This window comes from Myotis lucifugus, unplaced genomic scaffold (genome assembly GCF_000147115.1).
Source record: "Myotis lucifugus unplaced genomic scaffold, Myoluc2.0 scaffold_15, whole genome shotgun sequence".
Classification (NCBI taxonomy): Eukaryota; Metazoa; Chordata; class Mammalia; order Chiroptera; family Vespertilionidae; genus Myotis; species Myotis lucifugus.
The window spans coordinates 8283925-8299662 of NW_005871063.1; the positions used below are offsets into that span (position 1 = coordinate 8283925).

The following is a 15738-nucleotide window of genomic DNA, read 5'->3' on the forward strand; positions in this document are numbered from 1 at the left end:
AGATTATTATGATCACTCCATCAGTACTTCATTGACACTTTCAAAAATACTGAATATTGAAAACTTCCTAAGCAAATACTCTCAAGGTTTTATTATTATTATTATTATTATTATTATTATTGTTTGCATAACTAATTCACTTCATTGTACTGATGGGGTGGTCATAATATTCTGGCTAGTCATAATAATGTGGCCACTCAGTGTGTGTGTATGTGTGTGTGTGTGTGTGTGTGTGTGTGTGTGTATCCCATACATTGGTTACAGGTCCTCTTAATCTTAGTTCTAAGCTTTTTAGCAATCAACACATAGGAGGATTAATTACAGATTCATCCTGTGATAGGACAATTTTCAGAAGAGGTAAAACTGTTCTTGATTTAAAAACATAAGAAATTGTAAATTTCTTCCTACAATTTTTATAAAGGAGATAATACATAATGTAATGCATAAACGTGACTACAACAACCTGAACATGCCTTTTGAGATAGTGCCTTCAATATAGGCACTGTTGTGTGAAACAACTTAATGTATAGGCAATTGTATAAAGAAACTTATCATATATTTTCCTATGTAAAAAAGAATTACACCTGGTCATTATTTTCTAAAAGGATTTCATAAACCCTTTTTGAAACACAGTTGCGATAGAGTTATATTAGTCCTAAAATTTTAGAGTTTTTAAGCTCTTTATGTCTAAAATCATTGGGTATTACCAGAATTGTGGAAAGGAGAATTAGGGCCTGACAAAGAATTTGATAGTAGTCTTCCATGATTCTGATGGGGAAAACTCAACTGAAGGAGAGTAATAAGTAGGTGGAGCTATTTGCCAGAGGTCATTGGTAATAACATATTCATATCTTCTGTTATTACTAGGACAAAATTTCTAGTTAGAAACCCAGAGTCAGAGCCTGATTTCTCCATTATGTCTCAAAAATCCATATTTACCCACAGACCAACAGGCAAATGCCCAGCTGAAGTAGGTCACTTAACCTAAATAGAAACTAGTAGAAATCAATGTTATTTAAAATGTTCTTTGGGTAAATATGTAATCTCATTGATTTATACAAATTTTCTTTCACACACTCTCATCTTTATAGATGAAACTTAATGCTTACATACTATTAAATACTCTTATTGATAGTATTAACAGTACTATCATTTATCCATGGGATTTGCTTTTTTTGTTTAATGGTTTCTATTTTTGGTTGTTACCATATAAGATGATCTGAGACAAAACCTGCACTTGACAATTAAAGAATTTTGTTCTTATTAGGGAATCGTTTATCAGTATAAGTAAATTATTGTAAATAAAAGATAAAATAATGATCACTTTAATGCTAAAATATCAAATATAAGACCTAGATTAAATCAAGGCTATGAAAACAGTAACATATTTTTTAAGTATCTATCAGCCCATTGCTTTCACTTTTCTTAGGGTAAGAAATTTACTGTGGTAATGTTTGTTTGGTTTCCACCATAATAGGAAAGTTCTTGGAAAATATCAATAAATACCACACATTTAAACAAAATATCAACATGTGTATACAATATTTTTCTTTTTTAATCATTCACTGTCCCTTATTCAATTCACTGTCCCACTGTCTCATTCACCAGAGAATCTGCCATAGGTTTATTAGGGCATTTTACATATTTTTATATAATTTTAATGCCAAGGAAATAATGGGATTATTATGGTTGAAAATCTCAGATTAACTCTTTTAATACCCAAACTACAAAGAAAAGTTACAGAAAAAAATGGTACTTTAGTAGGAATACAAATTCATAAAAAAGACATTTTCTTAAGACCTAAAGATAGCTAACACATAATTTTCAGTTGTGTGTTGATTTTGCACCTGATGAATGATTCAAAAAGTTTAATGAAGTATATAAAACTATCAAGTCGCAGAATCATTACTAAAAACTTGTCTTTCCTATCCCTGATCTCTAAAAATATGGCTTGTCTTTACATTAATATATTGACTTTTGCTTTTAGAAAATGATTGCTAAATGAGAAACAGAGGATCTATAAAAAGGAATAGCAGCAATCATATCTCCCCCTATCTTTGTTTGAGAGCTTCTTTGTCCTACATAACAAAATTTTCAAATCTCTACTACAACAAATAAAGGAAAACTTTATAAATAATAGGATACACCAAGCTTCTAGATGGAAAGAGTAAAAATCATAAAATATGTCAGTTTTTCCTAAATTCATTTAAGACTTCCAGAATCCAAGTCAACAATTACAAAATAAAGTGAATTTGCAACTTGTGTAAATGACTAATCAGTGAATTTCTATAAGTTTGGAAAAAAGAAAAATGGCTTTACTAAATATTAGAATAAATGACTAAACTATGGAATATTGATCTAGTTTTGATGAAATAACAGAATAGACAAGACTACCAGAAAGGTCAGTAGACCAAATTACATGTATAGTCCTACTATGTAGTAATTATTAGAACTAGTACATTTTACCTATACAAAGATATTTTATTGTTCTCTACTGTTTCTTATAGTCCTTAAGGTCTTCTTTATTGGCTAATTCATTCTTACTCCTTTAGTACATGCTGTATACAATTTTTTTTCTATAAGAATCCACATTTAGAGTATTATTCCTTAGAACAGATTACTAAAAGTAGTATAGCTTAACATATTTGAGATTTATAACATACCAGTATATTGTTAAACAACATTCTAAATACCACAATAATTTAAAATTCCTCCTCTTCTGTGTAAGAGTGTCTATTTCATATCACTGGGTGCTCTTTTTTAAAAAATATTTTATTGATTTTTTACAGAGAGGAAGGGAGAGGGATAGTTAGAAACATCGATGAGAGAGAAACACCGATCAGCTGCCTCCTGCACACCTCCCACTAGGGATGTGCCCGCAACCAAGGTACATGCCCTTGACCGGAATCGAACCTGGGACACTTCAGTCCACAGGCCGACGCTCTATCCACTGAGCCAAACCAGTTAGGGCTGGGTACTCTTTTTATTGACTTTATAGATAGGGGAAAATAGATACTCTCATTAATTTTCATTATTTGTTGTCTGTTTCTATGAGCTTTACTTTTTTTGCTTAATAATTTTACCTTTTTCACCAAGCTCCCCAGCCCTCTCTCCTCTGACAGCTGTCAGTCTGTTCTCTGCATCTATGAGCTTGTTTCTATTTTGTTTGTTAGTTTATTTTGTTAATTCGATTTCACATATAAGTGAGATCATGTGATAGTGATACTTGTCTTTCTCTGACCGGCTTATTTTACCTAGCATAATACTCTCCAGGTCTATCCACGCTATTGAAAAAGGTAAGATTTCTTTCTTTGTTATGGCTGAGTAGTATTCCATTGTGTAAATGTACCACAGCTTTTTTTTTACAATCATCTACTGATATGCCTAGACCCCAGAAAACATAGCTCTAAACAACCTGAATAGCCCTTGAACTCTGTATTTCTCACCTTACAAAAGTGGTCAAACAAACCAGAATAATGGAGGCCACTCTACTTCAAAAGAATTACTGCCATTCTCTTCTATAAGTAAGGTGAAGGTGGAAAGGAACAAAGAATTACTTAATTCTAAATGTATGATCAATGCATACCCCCAAACCAACATGAAATACAATTTTGAGAGTTCCAAAACAAAGAAATGCTCTTTTTTTCTGAGTTTAACTAAATGATTATGGGATTATCCTAAAAGAAACAGCAGCAACCAGCCCTGACTTTCTTTATTTTAGCCTGAGATAAACAGTTCCATATTCTGGACATGAAAGCCATATTCTTCATGCACATTATTATGTTGTTCACATTGATATTAACCTTTCTATTGACCAAAGCTACACTTTAAGCTACCAGTAAATCCATTTTAAAAGGCTTTAATCAAGTTAGAATAAGAGGATATTACTGTGAATGAAGGTGAAGGATACTTTTATGACTCAGATGAAACTTTGGTTTGTTTTTTTCCTCCAACTGCAATCAATAGACTATGGCTGAGTATAGTTCACCTACACAGAACTATCTACCCTGTTAAGAAACAATATTATAAATGAATGTATTAAAAAACCATAAAATGCATAAATATTCTTCAGAACAAATTGAAATTATAAGAAAATAAATTTTAAACTTAAAAATGAAAGAATAATGAATATCTTAATCATTGTTAATAAGGTTATAGATCAATTCCAGGCATCTGAAACTTAAAACAACCTATTACTTATAAATAACAAAATTAATGAATTATACTGTTATTTTTTCAAGAACTTCTGGCACATGAAATGTAATACTTAAAAATTACAGCTTTCACCACTATTATTGTGATATATCAATGTTTAACATTATTATGAAGATGTCAGAGGTATGTGTGCATGAAGCTTGGATATAGATTTTACCAATAATTACAAAATATATTTTCACTACATTGTCAGGGACTCTTAAAATACATAAAAAGTAGTCTTCAATATGACTTCTTTCTTCATTTACTTGCTGTATTATACTAATTTGGATCATTCCTTTTTTACATTATGACAACCCATAAAAGGTCTTTCACATAAAACAGATTCTAAAACATATGGATATATTTTCCCACTTTCTAAATTTACTGTGTGACAGGTGAGCAACATAGCATCAACATCACTAGTTAAAAACAAATTTCATTGCTATAAAAACCTCAAGATTATACCTAGATCAAATTTTGTTTCATAGCCACACTTGTTGGTTTAGTTTAAAAAAGAACAAGTGCATCTGTCTCAACCTCCTTTCCTCCCTGCTGTGGCTTGGAGTTCTATTTCCAAATGATCTGATCATACCACTTCCCTGGCAGAATACTTTTAATTCCAAATAGAATGGAATACAGTCTCTTAACTTGGCCTTTTTTTATGATCTGGTACTCTCCAAAAAGACTCATCTCCTCCGACTTCCCAAACACAAATTCTGCAGTGACATGCCCAAATATTTGCAGCTCCGCCAACATCTCAAGTTCTTTCACACCTCTCTGCTTTTGCATAGCTGTGATTTTAGCCTAAAATATACTGACCTTCTTACGAATTTTATTTATCCTTTGCATTAACACATAAGTCATCACTTTTCTAAAGCCTTCAGTGGCCTCCAAGGTAAAAAGTAAACCCTACCCACTCTGCCCCTTAGCACTCTGAACATATCTCTAATTTAGAAATTATTGCACTATGTTAAAACAATTTGACTACATATTTTCCCATCTCCCACTACATAGTGGGTGCTTGTTGGACAGAAACTGTCATTATTAATATGAATATCACCAGCACAAGCTACAATGCCTGACCCAGAGAGACACAATAAATGTGGAAGCAATGAATGAATGTGTCTTGGTAGAAGACTCTTGAAAATTTAACCAATATTCAAACCAATTCTTTATGTAATCAGAACTTCTCTAGAGGGTTCTAGCTTTCTCATGGAATGTAACCATCTGCTGGGTTGTGTATCTTAGAAAAGCCCGAAGGAGGCTCTCTGCATACATTTCTTATTAAAAATGCTAATGTAGCTTTGGATCAAAGTTGACATTTTGGAATCTTTTTTAAAAATATGTTTTTATTGATTTCAGAGAGAGGAAGGGAGAAGGAGAAATGGATAGAAACATCAATGATAAAAGAGAATCATTGATTGGCTGCCTTCTGCTTTGGTAAGGACAATGATATTTTCTCATCCTAAAATCAAATGCTCTGCAGAGACAAAACAAGTCCCTCTTCTTTCAACCAGATAGTCACCTGCAGCTTTGCCACTGAGAAATCTTCTCAGAAATTAACTTATTTGGAAAGGCCACATTAGACTCTTCTTTCATATACTCTAGGAGTTTTGCAAATGTTGTCATAGACAGATTATTTTTTAAAAATGGAGAGTGGTTAATTTCTTACAGGTGAATTTAGTATACATCTGAAAATAGAAGCTCAGGTAGCCACTCATTTAAAGCAGGACCTTTCTAATCTCTTTCAGTATCAGACCTCTTTTCAGGTAAAAATAATGAAGAGACTTTACTGGTTGAAATAATGGCTTCAGGTAATGACTAAAATGGCTTCAGGTGAAGACAGAGCCAATGGCTCAAATGACACCAACTAATACTTCCATCTCTCCTCCTGCCTTTAATATCAACTTTATGTGGTGACTCTGGACAGTTCCAGTGTCTCCTTTAGTTATTTCTGCACAAGTTCTTGGGTGTATTTTCTGTTGCTAGCCCAAATTAGGTCATACGTTCATCCTTAATGCAGTCACTATGGCTAGGTAGATGAGTTACAGCCTTGGAGGAGAAATGGGATCAATCTCAGCAAGCCTCGTGAATAGGTTTAGTTTAGGGGACACATGAATATCTTAAAGAAAAATCTGAGGCACAGTAGATGAGAGAAGAGAATGAATGAATGTTGAGGAGGCACACAACATATAATTTATATATATATATATATATATATATATATATATATATATATATCTTTTAAATTTTTAAACAATTTAGCAATCCCTTTTGATCAAAGATTTGTAATTTTAAGGTACAGGATAAAAGACTTAAAATTTTTATTAGTTAATTTTACTTACATTCTTCTCTATCCCTTTTAGCCCATTGGCCAAAATTAAAGCTAAGAAAATGCACTGTATTAATCTTGTGGCTTTTTATACAACACTAGAGGCCCAGTGCACAAATTTTTGTGCACTGGGGGGGGGGTCCCCTCTAGAGGCCCGGTGCACAAAAATTTGTGCACTGGGGGGGGGGGTCCCTCAGCCCGGCTTGTGCCCTCTCACAGTCTGGGATCCCTCAGGGGATGTCCACCTGCTGGCTTAGGCCCACTCCCCGGGGGATCGGGCCCAAGCTGGCAGTCAGACATCCCTCTGGCAGCCCGGGAGCCCTTGGGGATGTCCACTTGCCAGCAGGGAGTAGGCCTAAGCTGCAGTCGGACATCCTTAGTGCTGCTGAGGAGGCGGGAGAGGCTCCCGCCACCACCGCTGTGCTGGCAGCCGTCAGCCTGGCTTGTGGCTGAGCAGAGCTCCCTCTGTGGGAGTGCACTGACCACCAGGGTGCAGCTCCTGCATTGAGCGTCTGCCCCTTGGTGGTCAGTGTGTGTCATAGTGACCAGTCATTCCCAGTTCTGCTGTCAGGGTCAATTTGCATATTACCCTTTTATTATATAGGATAGAGGCCTGGTGCACGGGTTGGGGCTGGCTGGTTTGCCCTGAAGGATTTGCCGGATCAGGATGGGGGTCCCGCTGGGGTGCCTGGCCAGCCTGGGTGAGGGGCTGATGGCTGTTTGCAGGCTGGTCAAGCCCCCCAGTGGGGACCCTCACCCTCTGGGGGGGTGGCCAGCCTGGATGAGGGGCTGAGGGCCGTTTTCAGGCTGGCCACACCCCTTTCGGGGTTGGGGGCCCTATTGGGGTGCCTGGCCAGCCTGGGTGAGGGGCTGAGGGCCGTTTTCAGGCTGGCCACACCCCCTTCAGGGTGGGGGTCCCCGCTTGGGTTCCTGGCCAGCATGAGTGAGGGGCTGATGGCTGTTTGCAGGCTAGTCACACCCACTTCAGGGTGGGGTTCCCCACTGGGGTGCCTGGCCAGCCTGGGTGAGGGGCTGATGGCCGTTTTCAGGCTGGCCATGCCGGCGGGCTGGAAGCAGGTATCTGGGATTTATTTATCTTCTATAATTGAAACTTTGTAGCCTTGAGCAGAGCTCAGAGTCGGCAGGGCAGGCGGGAAGCTTGGCTTCCTCCATCGCTGGGGCGACCTAAGCCTCCTGCTCGCTCCAGCTCTGTGGAGGCCGCCATCTTTGTGATGGAGTGAGGGAGTGACAGAGTGATGGTTAATTTGCATACCACCCTTTTATTAGATAGGATGCCCTGTTTCAACAATAGGTGCCCCTAATATATAAGATATCTCAGATTCAGAATCATAGCTAAATAGCATCTCCTCTATTACTTCCTAATGTGGATTACTGGTGAGTTGGGGGAATTATTGGTGAGTTTTGGGGAAGATATATTTCCCTAGCTCCCACTTAAGGCAGTCAAAGATTAATACAGATTTCTTTTCTCATTGTGTTTGTCATTCCACAACAATATATCCTGATCTTATATAAATCAACTTAAGTCTTATTTCTAGCTGTAGTCAGTGACTTATCTTCCTAAGAAAACTGCATGTTCCTGATATGACACACTCAGTGCAATAGGTCACACATATAGAAAAATACACACTCATAATCTACTTTAAAATTAATAGCAATATGTTACAATAATTAATTTCATAAATTTGGTGAAACAATCTTAGTTCTCTTCAAAAGACATGACTAGAATAGTAATTTGAAACAATACAATGTGTCAAGAGAAAAAATGTAATTTAGATTTGTTTTGCTTGTGTAACATGTGAAAAAATGGTTCTATTATGAAATTTTACTGTTATATACTTATTTTATAGTAGTTAAGAGAACAGGAAGAATGCACTCATTTCTTTAAAGCTATATACACATTCTTTTAAAATAAGTTTATTTATGAGGGTGTTATAGTAGAATATTTATGAGGATGTTATTTAATAAGGGCATTATAAAAATAAATGATAGACTGTAAGTCATTTGATCAGTATGGGTAAGTAGTAAAATTCTTATTCTTAGTAAAATAAAAAAGAATGGTCTTTGTGCTTAGTTAACTTTTTCACTATTGAATTCATCACAGAAGAATGATAGTAACAATGATTACTTAAACAGTATTTATTATGTGTCAGGCACAGTTCTTAGCACTGAACATATATTGACTCACTCAAACTTCACAACAATATTATGAGTAGGTAATTTTACTATCCTTATTTCACAGATGAGGAAACTTAATCACAGAGAATTTAAATAACTTGCCAAAGAAAGTTATCTGAACCTAGACCCTGTGCTTCAATGACTGGGTTCCAGAAAATTGAATCTCAACAAAAAACAGTCTAATGATAAAAGCTTTGAGAGAAACCCTCCAGATTATAGGTTTTTATGTACATTCTGTTTATCTTTTTTTTCTCTTTATGCAAATTCAGTAGCTCTTTTGCTCTGGTGCACTGGGACTTGAGGGTAATGGAATGTGAAGGTACTTTGAGATAGTAATAGAGTGTGCAATCTAGTGTCATGCTTTATCTGATATCTGGTAGGTAAAGCTTAAATTTTCAGTCAGTACAATAACACAAGTTTACTTAAGGAGAAATTGAGTAATTTCCTAAAAATATGTGATGTTTAGGGATAAGAGAAAGCAAGAAATTATTGATGAATCAGAAACTTACTGACAATCTGTTATGTAGAGCACAGTGCTAGGAAATATGTCTACAAAAATAAGTCATGAGCCCTACTCCATAGTAACTGCATAGAGGGCAGGATGGGTAACAGTAAAGGATAAATAACCAAGTTCTAAAAAATATACAATGGTGTAATAAAGGATAGAAAAAGCAATTGGTAAAATGGGCAAAATAAAATCAGGGGAAACATTCTATGATTCCCCAGTGGCTTTGAACTTTATGCAAAAAGCAACAGGAAGCCAGCAAGAGATTTTAAGCAGCTAAATGGCATGATGATGAAGATAGGATTTATGGTGGGAGACCTGTGACCCCCCAGAAAGGAAAACCTGATCCCAGTATACCAATATCTCTATTAACTACCTACCTCTGTTCTTCCCAAATAGTTTAATTCTTCTAAACTAGCACACACCCTTCCATTGTTGCAACCTTTACCAAAGCCTCATCTCTTCCCTGAGTTACAGCAAGAGCCTCTTCATTTCTCTTCTCCTTTAATGTTTAGTCTCAACAAAGCAACATGAGTTATTCTTTAAAAATATAACTCAGTTTTGGTCACTCGCCTGCTCAGAACTCCAATAGTTTTTATTGTATTATTTATTTTCCTTTTCCTCTCAAAAAATCTATGATTAAAAGATAGCATTAAATTACTTATTTTGAAGTGCACATGTAACTTATGACAAATTGCCTGTGGGAGAAAAACAGCTACTCTGAAAGTAACAGCTCAAAGTAAATGTGTGAAAAAAGTAGCCACACCCCAATTTCTGTACCCAAAAACCAAATGCAGATTATGAGAAAGTGAACTTTAAGCGTGACGGTATAATTGCATGAGAATTAGGGTGGCCTTGGATGTTGAGGGATTATATTTTGCATGTGGAGGAGTAAAAGCAATTGTGATCAGAAAGTGGACTGCAGTAAATTAAATTCTTTGCCATAATTCTTTGTAACATCCCTCATCAAGAGGTACAGCTTATGTCCCTGCCCATTATAACTGCAATGCCATTGTGATTTGCTTTGACCAATAGAAAGTGGCAGAAGTGACACGGTACAAGTTCAAGGGCCTGTCAGCTTCTGTTTTTGTCCTAATAAAGCAGTGCCTTGAAACAGCCACGTAAGAAAGCTGGTCTAAGGTGGGAGTCCTTATGGAGAAGCATCAACATACCTCAGCAGTCAGTCAGCACCAACTGCAAAATACGGGAAGGAGGCCACCTTGGACCTTCAGTCATAGTCCAACCTCTACTAGTGAGCCCAGGGAAAGCCTGAGCAGGAATTCTCATTGGTTTTGGGTGCAGCCAGTGAGTTTGGAGGTGGCTTGTTACCAGTAATAGTTAAATGACATAGGGCCTGAGAGGTAGGAAGAGAATCTAGAATCAATGAGGTCATGAGAGGACAAAGTCTGACAGGAGATAAGCAGAGTCACAAAAAGACAAGGGGCCCACTGATGTAAGAAATGAGGTACATCTGGGTTATTTTTGTTGTTTTCCTTTATTTTTCTTTCGTTTTTAATTGAATTTATTGGGGTGGCATTGGTTAATAAAATTATACAGGTTTCAGGTGTACAATTCTATAATATATCATCTGTATATTGTATAGTGTGTTTACCACTGCAAGTCAAATAAGTCTCCTTCCACCACCATTTATTCACCCTTTACCTTCTTCTACCTTTAAGTAGTTAAAATTAGTTATTAATTTTAATCATCAAACTCCTGCCCAATTTGACGGAAAGATGTGTTGTTTATCCCTACTGGTTTTTTACTGACCCAGCATTTGACCAACACTGATAAAGTGCAAGGCTGTTTTCTTTTATACTTGCCATCTGAAGTAGTAGTTAACACTTACTGGGAATTTATATCATTACTAGAGGCTTGGTGCATGTAATTTGTGCACTCGGGGGGTGAGGGGAGAGATCCCTCAGCCTGACCTGTGCCCACTCACAATCCAGGAGCCCTTGGGGGATGTCCGACTGATGGCTTAGGCCCACTCTGTGGAGAGTAGGCCTAAGCTAGCAGTCGGACATCCTTATTGCTGCTGTGGAGGTGGGAGAGGCTCCCACTACCACCACTGCACTTGCCAGTCTTGAGCCTGGCTTCTGGCTGAGTGGTGCTCCCCCTAAGGGAGTGCACTGACCACCAGGAGGCAGCTCCTATGTTGAGCGTCTGCCCCCTGGTGGTCAAGGCATGTCATGGCCACCGGTTGTTCCGCCATTTGGTCAATTTGCATATTAGCCTTTTATTATATAGGATCATTAAGTGGTAAGTAAATTACTGGTTACTTAACTTTCATCTGAGGCTTCAGCTAAATCTATACTACTTTAAAAAAGAAAACTCTAAAATTCTATTTCTTTGCTAAGGCATTTTGCTATGCAAAAGAACATGGGCTCAATCCTGAGAGTTTACAAACCCAAAACAAACACACACAGAAGACAGATCATGGTATCTGATGTCAGATTTTTTAAGGCCAAAGTAAAATTGTGATTACTACAAACCAATAGTGAAAAATAACCCACTGCTTTAAATTAAAGAAAAATTTCATCTTTACAACAAATTAAATAGAGAATCTCAATTCAGTTATAGGAAACAAACTCCTGCCAACACTGTTAGATTATCCTAATTGTAAAGTAAGAGACCTTAGATTTAAGCATAATATCCAACCTAATTATATTCCAAACACATTAAATAGCGGAGCATTCTACAGGAAGGAAACTTAGTTGATTTATTGCTTAAATTATGGAAAAACAACTCAGTTATAGGGCGTATTTTTGCATTTAAAAGATCAGCTTTTTCATGTAATGGCTGTGTAATTGGTGTTAAGAAGCAGATTCCAGTTCCAGAGAGTGATTATGCTTCTGAAATTGCATTCTCATCTAGCTCTATACATATGAATTGACATTTTTATTTTGCTTCTTTGTTCCCCCTTGTCTTACCAGTTTCTCCTGGGAGTGCATCCTGAATAAACCCTGTGTATCCTAACCCTTGATCTGGCCTATGATTCTAGGAGAGTTTATGTATATCCTCAATCAATCAAAATATTAGCCTCAACGATAAACTTTGTAATTTCTCTCTTTCTATTCCTGGTGTTTTGCTCCCTCTCCTCTAATAACAGAGTTGGGTTTTAGGTTCCACAAAAAAAAACCCAACCTATTGTCATTTTCACAACCTTCACTGGACAGCAGAACCATCCAGGAAGCTTTGTAAAAATGCGATTTTCTGGGACTTACCTTCATAGTTTGTAATTCACTGGGCCAATAGAGACAACTTAGAAATCTGATTTTACATCACACTTTTAAGGAGATTCTGATACTGGGGGAACTAGGGCACTCTTTACAAAAACAGATCTAGCCTCTCACACAATAAATTGAAAAATGTCTGCATATAATGAATTCACATGCATATGGTAAGATACCTTATATCTATTTACATATGATTTATAAACATCTAATATTATCTCAAGTCCTTCTATCTGTACATGAGGAATTGGTTACTGGATGTTCTTATTAATCCAATACTTTCTAACCATAGTGATAGGACACAGTGGTGTGTTACAATCAGATTTTAGGTACATATAAAACATTGGTTGTTAATGACATTTAAAGTCAGTTACTGGTACTCTTAACCAATAAGTTAGAGTGATTTGCGGTTATCTATAAAATGATATTCCCCTTTATTTGAATTTTTATATGATTAACCTATATGAAGAGCAGAGAGTTGAACCAGAGCCATAGTGCTTTAAGAATAGCATAATACACTCTGAAAGTCCTGCCCGGTCACTGCTCTTGCTACTGCACCATTAATAGCCATGTAAGGATGAACTGTTGTATCAATTTATTTCCATAGAAATGTAATTGTTTGGTTTCATAAAACTCTGTTAAGCATAAATAGGAGTCCTGTACATGAATGTCCCTATGTTAACTTTTACTAATGTGGAGAAAAAGAAGAAAGGTGGTATAGAAGTTGCAGGCATTTCAAAACTGCTGAGGTTCACTGATTTTCAAAAAAGTACCAAGACAAAATAACAAAACTGTGGTTTTGAAATTGGCACAGAGAGGTGTCAGTACTCTGACACCTGAAATAGAGCACATGGTAATCAGATATGGATGGCATCATTTATTTTTTTCCACAGAGGGGAGGAAAATATGAAAACAATATTTGGTTACGGTTTCCTTAAGAAATCAATAAGACAATAGATTTTCTTTTTCCCACTTTCAGCCTAATAGTCTTGCTTAGTTTTGTCTCTAACCAACCGATTTGGGGTACAAAATACTCTTGCCTCACCAAATTTACACCTTCAACTGAAACAAGGGCAAATTTTGCAAAATCTGAAGTAGAGAAGATTTGGGTTTTCTCACTGATCCAATCCAGGCTCACCAACTTACCACCAGACATTTGGAGTAAGTGGTTCCTGTATTTGTGCTCAGAGATCTAAAATTGCTTTTTTGAGCATCTTTAAGTTGTGATATTTTTTTCTATTACACATAAAATGTTTCTGAGTTCTCTGAATTGCTTCTGTTATACTTCTCTACCTGACAGAGAATTTACATAGGACTCCTGGGTGCTCTCACAACCCTTCCCCAATCCTACTCCTTAGAAGACACTGGAGAAATGAAAAAAATAAAAATAAAAAATAAACCAGCACCAGCAAATCTTAATGATCTCTGGAAGCACGGACAAGAATATTTCAGGAAAAAAAATAGATGTTTTAAATGTTTTAAGGTCATTAACAAGGTTGTAAATTTATGGGGAATGTGGGAGGTAAAAAAAAGTATTTTTATTATTTTCTGTATTCATAGACTCTAATTCTTCATTTCCCTAGCTGAGCTTTAACTTAATTATAAAACAAAATCTATAGTTGCAGCCAGGCCTAGAGGTAGAGCCTGTACAACTAATCAACTTTAATTCCCTGGGTTCGATTTAATTATAAAACAACATTTGGTGCAGCTGCTAAACACTTACTAGGTGACCAACCACATGGTAACAATACTGGAGGAGTATTTACAGGGCTCCAGCTTTTGCTCTGCTTCTATCAGCTCAATTATAGTTCAATTATATAGAAATTTGAACAGCCTCTAGGATATACAATAACAGAGAATTTTCTTGATTTTATACATCCCTGTAGTTGAGCCAGTTAAAATATTGAGCTGCACTACAACTAATTAATGCCAGGATGTAAAATTTAATGATGAAAGAGATGTCCTAATAAAGGACAATAATGACGAATCCAATATCCATAGCGTACATCTTACCATTTTTTATTCCTTCTTTCTGTGCAATAGATGAAGTGAAACCAGCTTATATGTACTGTGAGTTATCAGTTTGCCTTTCAAGTTATTACATACACCAGTCTTCAATATAACCAGGCACAGCTAACTCATTCTTCTGCTTGTTCTTTCATGTTCCACAAGACAACTTAAGAGGTAAATATCTGTGTTACAAAATATTTTACCTGACAAAATTAGAATTAAGCACTAATATTTTTTAAATAGCTAGTTCCTCTAGTATATTTAAGATATACCCAATTTGCACAAACATGCAGGAAGAGCACAGCAATAAGTGAGATCTGATTTTCATCTGATAATATTTGGGCAAAAGTTTCACGGGCAATTAACTTTTCAGCTCAGCATTTTTTATTTTATTTTAGCTTGCCCAAATATACCACGTACATGGGATCCGGTTCCTCCCTAAGTCTACAGGAGGATAAAAGAAAATTATTTCAATCGAGGGGAAAAATCAAGAAGTGGTATCAGAAAAGGAGTTACCAATGATGCCAAAATAAATATGACCCTTACTGCTTCTACAGCAGCTCAGAAGGAAACACAGAGGGTGCCATCAAATCCAAATGAGGATTTGAAGTGGGTGTGTAAGTGCAACAGAATGTGTTTCTTCAGCTTTCTTTTTTCCTAGATGTGAATCTCCTTTTTTAGGGCAGAACTGGGTAAAAAGCTAACGGGAGGCTGTATCCTAGTTAATTGTATCTACAGAGAAAAAAACAGAAAAATAGATGACCTTCACTGCAAACTACCGATCAATGATCCCTTTCTTCACCTTCCAACCGCAGGCGCTGGTGTGGATTTTACCTGGTGCTGTCCTGCTTGGCTACCTTGGACTCTGGACAAAGAAGATGCTGTACGTTTCAAAGTCGAAAGGCTAATTTTGCAGTGCTGACAGTGTCTGTCATTCTCTTACCCCAGGGACTATCTTTCTCTACTGAACAGTGACTGCCTCACAGGAGGAAGCAGTCCTGCATGCTGTAAGAAAATGGGATAGGAGGAATTATGATGGTTACCAGATGTCCCAGTGCCCCTGAGGGCGCCAGAATGCTTCCGCGTGTGCTGGAAACAGCATAAACTGTCAGACCACAGGCCCCTGGGGCACGGTGCTCATGCTGCCCTGCTGTGCAGAGTCATAAGATTCGAGAGTGGGAAGGAGCCTTAGAGATGCTCTGAGCCAGGGGTTTTAAACGATGTCTGGGGAAGATCTGTTTCCTAAGTGTGAGCCAGGGATT

General features: G+C 36.8%; 1 protein-coding gene across 1 annotated transcript in view; it reads right to left on the reverse strand.

Annotated features, from left to right (window-relative positions):
• THSD7A (thrombospondin type 1 domain containing 7A) overlaps positions 1–15738 on the reverse strand; it is a 301949-nt gene that overhangs the window by 111162 nt on the left and 175049 nt on the right. The window lies entirely within an intron of this gene.